Here is a 6,648-nt window from a genome sequence, read left to right as displayed (position 1 = left end):
CTAGAATACTACAGCACAGTGCAGGCCCTTGGCCCTCGATGTTGTGCTGACCCATATATTCCATTAATAAAAACGTACTAAACCCACACAATCCCGGAACCGTCTATTTTTCTTTCATTCATGTGCCAGTCCAAGAGGCTCTTAAATACCCCCAATGTTTAGCCTCCATCACCATCCCTGGCAAGTCATTCTGGCACCCACAACCCTCTGTCTAAAAAACTTACCCCTGATGTCTCCCCTAAACCTCCTTCCCTTAACGTTGTACATATGCCCTCTGGTGTTTGCTATTCGTGCTCTGGGGAACAGGTACTGGCTATCCACCCTATCTATGCCTCTCATAATCTTGTAGACCTCTATCAAGTCCCCTCTCATCCTTCTATGCTCCAAAGAGAGAAGTCCCAGCTCTGCTAACCTTGCCTCATAAGACTTGTTTTCCAATCCAGGCAACAGCCTGGTAAATCTCCTCTGCACCCTCTCCATAGCTTCCACATCCTTCCTATAATGAGGTGACCAGAACTGAACACAATACTCTTTAAGTGTGGTCTCATCAGAGATTTGTAGAGTTGCAACATGACCTCTCTATTCTTGAACTCAATCTGGAGCTGGAATCCCTAAGGCAGTCCTGCACTGAGTTCAATGATAACTGGCAACTCCTGTGAGTTTGCTTGGTACCAAACTGTATTGGTCTATGGTCTATTTTTAAAAAAATTTCTGATTTTGCACCACTTCTTTTAACTTAACTATTAGTACACACACATATATATGCACCCAGACCATATCCCTCCAAACCCTTCCCGTCCGTGTACGATCCTAAACTCCCATGCACCACTCAAACGGTGCAGCGTACGGCGGTCGTGTTGTGAGCTCCGTTCCAAGTCTACGGTCAGTTCAATTCCACTGACAGCTTGCACCACGAAGTTTCCCCCAGATGCCCCTTAAATACTTCACCTTTCACCTTTAACCTATGTCCTCTAGTCCTAGTCTAGATTGAACCCCACTGGCTGTAAGCGTTACGCTATCATTCCACACGCTCAATTCCGAGGTTTCAATCAGGAGCTGATTTAACCTTAGTGCAACGAGGTTTCAATGCAGTGACACAAAATCCAGCCGTAGAACTCACGGCATAGAAGGAGGCCATTCGGCCCATTATATCCTTGTTGGCTGGGTAGTTGTTATTGAAACCCACCCCGCTTCCTAGCAGATAATAACATATCCCAGACAGTTTAACACCATACTGCACACATACACACTCCTCCCCATACGTTCTTTTCATACATATTTTCTCACATACCTCATTCTCTCTCCCCCCGCCCACCTCAGTATGTTGTTTGTCACAGACTTTCTGCGATCGCTGTCCCTGTACATTCCCGTACGAACCTTCCGCAAAATGAATCTTTATTTGTTTTCACATTCATTTTATTGGGCTATTGTCAAAATCACATTACATTTCCACAACTTCCTGTGATACAGAAAAAAAAAATGCACAATAAATAAATAAATATGTGCTAAAATGCTTAATATAGTGAGACTGGACATGTTATGGAGGAGATAATCATCACCGCCAGCAGGTGGCAGTATCATGGGCACTGCCACTGCCCGTTTAAAGGGCAGCATTGGGTTCATGTTGGTGTAGGGTCTTTCATACAGCATCGACTACAGCTAGGTATTCAATACCATCATCCCCCGAAAACTAATCAATACCTCCAAGGCCTCGGCCTCAATACCTCCTTGGGAACTCGGATCCTCGATTTCCTCAGTCAGTTCGGATTGGCGACCACGTCTCCTCTACGATCTCTGTCAGGAGCAGCACAGGCCTGTGTGCTTAGCCCCCTGCTCTACTCGCTCTACACTTACGACTGTGTGGCCAGGCACAGCTGCCCTGCCTTACTCACGTTTGCTGACGACGCCACTGTTGTCGGCCAAATCGGAGGTGGTGACAAATCAGTGTGTGTGGGAGTGAAAATCTGGCTGAGTGCTGCCTCAGCAACAACCTCTCTCTCAATGTCAAGGTGCTGATCATTGAATCCAGGAGACGGAAAACCAGAGGTCCTTGAGCCAGTCCTCTTCGGAGGATGAGAGGTGGAGAGGGTTAGCAACTTGAAATTCCTGGGTGTTACTGTTTCAGAGGCCCTGTCCTGTGCCCAGCACGTAAGTGCAATTACGAAGGAAGCACGGCAATGCCTCTACTTCCTTATGACACCTAAAACTTTGACAAACTTCTGTAGATGTGTGGTGGAGAGTATTATGTTAGGCTGCATCACGGCCTGGTATGGAAACACCAATGCCCTTCAATGGAAAATCCTACAAAAGGTAGTGGATACAGCCCAGTCCATCCCAGGTGAAGCCCTCCGAGCCACTGAGCACATCTGCATGAAATGCTGTCGTAGGAAAGCAGAATACATCATCAGGGACCCTCACCACATGCAGCTGCTGCCAGGTAGAAAGTACAAGAGCCTCAGGACTCACACGACCAGGTTCAGGAACAGTTATTACCCTTCAACCATCAGGCTCCTGAACCAGCGTGGATAACTTCACTTGCCCCATCACTGAACTGTTCCCACAACCAAAGGGCTCACTTTCAGGGACTCTTCAACTCATGCTCTCGAAATTTATGGCTTCTTTATTTACTATTATTGTTTCTTCTTTTTGTATATATACAGTTTGTTGTTTTTGCACTCTGGTTGATCTTTCTTTGATTCTGTTATAGTTACTATTCTATAGATGTGTTGAGTTATGCCCAGGGGAAAATGAACCTCAGGGTTCTGTGTGGTGACATATATGTACTTTGATAATAAAAGTTACTTTGAACTTTGACTGGCCTGAACTCCAAGTCTACAAGACAAAGTCCTCTACTAGCCTGCTCCCACTGTACAAAACTGTTGCCCACAACGATGTAGCCCTGGAAAATGTAGACCACATCCCAGATCTCAGAAGCCACTACTCACTGACAACAGATACCAATGACGATGTTTGCCATTGCATTCAGTGACCTTTGCCAATTGAGGGAAGTCTGGTTGAAGACTAAAGTTTCAGTTCGGCATAAAACTCTTGGGTTTTTGATCCCTGCACCTCTATATGCCTTTGAGTCTGTTGTAAAATATGCAGCTTGTAACTTCCCTTTCAGAAACGTGCTTTTAAATCGTCTAAATGCACCAGTGATTTTACTATTTATTTATTTAAATTTATTTTATCTTCTTTTATACATTGGTTGTTTGTCTGTCTTTGTTTTTATATAGTTTTCATAAATCCTATTGTATTTTCTTGTAAATGCCTGTGAGAAAATGAATCAGTGTAGTACACGGTGGCATATACGCACTTGATAATAAACTTACTTTGACTTTGAGAGCTAGACTGTCTACAGCAGGTAACTCGAGGCACTGGAGAGATTTTACCAGCATTGCCTCTGCACGATCTTTCACATCCACTGGAAGGTATGGTGACCCATGTCATTGTCCTCCTCCAGACCAGCATTACATTCAGTCAATTCCATTGGGTATATCACCTCATTGGCACACCCAACTCCAGAACCCTGAAACAAATTCTCTACTTCTGGCTCAGATGTGGGAAGAGATTGCAAGGTGAACAGAAGAACAGGTTCAAGGATGTCCTGAAAGCCTTCTTGACATTTCCTACTGACTCCTGGGAACCGCTGACTCAACATGACCATTCCTGGTGGAGATCAGACCACCAGACACAGGAGCAGAATTAGGCCATTCTGTCCATCAAGTCTGCTCTGACATTCCACCATGGCTGATTTATTATCCCTTGCAACCCCATTCTCCTGCTTTTTCCCTGTAACCTTTGACACCCTGACTATCAACCTCTGCTTTAACTATACCCAATGACTTGGCCTGGTGGGAACTTCAGAGTCTATGTGTTGGGAGTCGCCAGTGTAAATGGTGGAAGCAGTGCCTTCCCTCACAAGCTCACCCTCCTATTTCACCAAACAACTCAAGAGCCTACAGTTCCCACGTCAGCTTCATCAATCACTACTGATCCCAGAGAACTGAAGTGGGGGCAAAGCATTCTTGATCCTATGTAGTAGAACAGAATCACAAAGAAAACTTGGGTTGTCAAGAGTTAGGAATTTCTACAGAGCTTTCTACATCTAAAGAAGTTGTCTGATCCTTGTGGTTTCAATACAGGATCCCAATTTCCCAAGAAAATCAAGGGATGGATGGGACAATGGACAAAAATCAGTGCTTGGAGATATCCCCAATAACCTCATTCACTTTGTAGTCTGAGATAGTGAATGCTGGAGGGTGTAAGATACTGGAGACATCGTGAAGAAGCACAATCCTATCCTGCACTTTATGGTGTCGCCACCAGCGACTGAGTCTCCCTGTGGTATCTGCAGGAACCCTGGTGAGACAGGATCATTGAACAGTGAGTGAGGGCTTTAGAAGAACATATCCAGTCTCCTATGGAGAGATCAGCGTGCACAAGCAGTACAATTGCTGACCCTACACCTTAAATAAAATGGAAGGGCAGAGGGCAAGATTACTTCTATAATTGACTATGGGAGAAGCTTACATCCAGTTATAGTGAGAGTTGGTATGATCTCTTTGGTATAAGTAGGGCAAAGAGCTCCAATCATTCATTGTTCCCCTCCCTCAAGGCACAGTCAGAGAATAACCAGGCATCACCCCAATCCTGTCCATGTCATTCCAGTTCCGCATTTAACACGAGGCCCATCTTGCCTTGCCGAGCTTTCGGGTGTTGGAGAAGAGACAGGGAGATGAACAGGATATAACCTGGGCAAGAAGGTGTGTTACCGAGTTACGTCTGATTGGCCTTTATCCCACGGGCTGCCGATCTGCTCTCCTGTGCCTGGAGAAAAATCCAAAGAGACTTAGTCAAAATCCAAATCCTGCCCTCCATTGTTCCCAATTTCCATTGACACCCCCTTATCCATTGCTCTCCAGGTTGTCAATTTGTCTAGACAGAATTGAGCCGAATGTGGTTCCCAAGAGAGAAAAATGCCTAGTCAATGTCTAGACAACTACGCCACCCAGGTTGGTAAAACTGTCTTGCCAGTATCTACCAATTTTGCCACACAGATTGGAACAATGTATAGCTGGTGTCTAGCCCATAAGACAATAAGGCCATTTGGCCCATCAAGTCTGCTCTGCCTTTCAATGATGGCTGATTTCTCCATTCCTCATCTTCCTGCCTTCTCCCCTTTACCTGTGACATCCTTTCTAATCCAGAGCCTATCAACCTTAGCTTTAAACATACCCAATGGCTTGGCCTCCACAGCCATCTGTAACAATGAATTCCACAGATTCATCACCCTCTGGATACAGAAATTCCTCCTCATCTCTGTTCTAAAGGGATGTTCCCTTATTCTGTGTCTGTACCCTCTGATCCTAGGCTTCCCCACTATCGGAAACATCTCTCCACGTCTACTCTATCTAGGGCACTTGATGTTCGATAGGTTTCAAATCGAGATTCTCCATCGTTCTTCTAGATCGTGAGTACAGGCCCAGATATCCTCATACATTAACCCTTTCACTCCTGGGATCATTCTGGTGAACCTCTGCAGGACCCTTTCCAACGCTAGCACATTCTTTCTTAGATATGGGACCCAAATCTGTCAACTGGTGGACAATTCTACCTGCTAGTTTTGCTCTACTCTGACAGTGGATCTTTCAATAGTGGGAGGCCACACAGACCTAGTTACTGCAGCACCCGGAAGGCTTGTGCTTGGAGGTTTCCGACTACCCGGCGGACGATTCCACAGGAACGATCCAGGAGTGCTGCCACCGGAAAATTGGAATTGTCGGGGGAGATACTGCAAGGCAGGATAAGATGGCCCCAGGTTAGTAGGAACAAAGGAGAAGGAAGACGACATTCAGCCCTTCTAGTCTGTCCCACAATTTAATTTAGTCATGGCCGTTCTGCCCTTTCCTTGGCCATTAATTATCTAATTAAACATCTGTCAGCTAACAAATCTCTGCAGATGCTGGGCACCTGATATAAAGCAGATATAACTCAGGCATCATCTGCGGCGATGGGCACACTGTTAATGTTTAAGATCCACGATCTGTTGTTACAACTAACAATATCAGGTAAGGGCAAGACCCCTCGTCTTTGTATTGGCCCTTAGACTTCCAAACTTCCATCGCACTGACACCCTAAATCTCACTTGTACTTCTCCAGTCTTTCCCTCCAGCCCAATCTTCCTTCGATTTATCCAGCAACATGTTTGAGAATTCCTAACCACAGTCTCCTCCATCCAGCCATCGTCAAGGCATTTAGAAACATAGAAACATAGAAAATAGGTGCAGGAGTAGGCCATTCGGCCCTTTGAGCCTGCACCGCCATTCAGTATGATCATGGCTGGTCATCCAACTCAGAACCCTATACCTGCCTTCTCTCCATACCCCCGATCCCTTTAGCCACAAGGGCCTTATCTAACTCCCTCTTAAATATAGCCAATGTACTGGCCTCAACTGTTTCCTGTGGCAGAGAATTCCACAGATTCACCACTCTCTGTGTGAAGAAGTTTTTCCTCATCTCGGTCCTAAAAGGCTTCCCCTTTATCCTCAAACTGTGACCCCTCGTTCTGGACTTCCCCAACATCGGGAACAATCTTCCTGCATCTAGCCTGTCCAATCCCTTTAGGATTTTATACGTTTCAATCAG

Source organism: Mobula birostris, chromosome 11 (assembly GCF_030028105.1).
Source record: "Mobula birostris isolate sMobBir1 chromosome 11, sMobBir1.hap1, whole genome shotgun sequence".
NCBI lineage: Eukaryota > Metazoa > Chordata > Chondrichthyes > Myliobatiformes > Myliobatidae > Mobula > Mobula birostris.
This window is presented reverse-complemented; position numbering follows the sequence as displayed.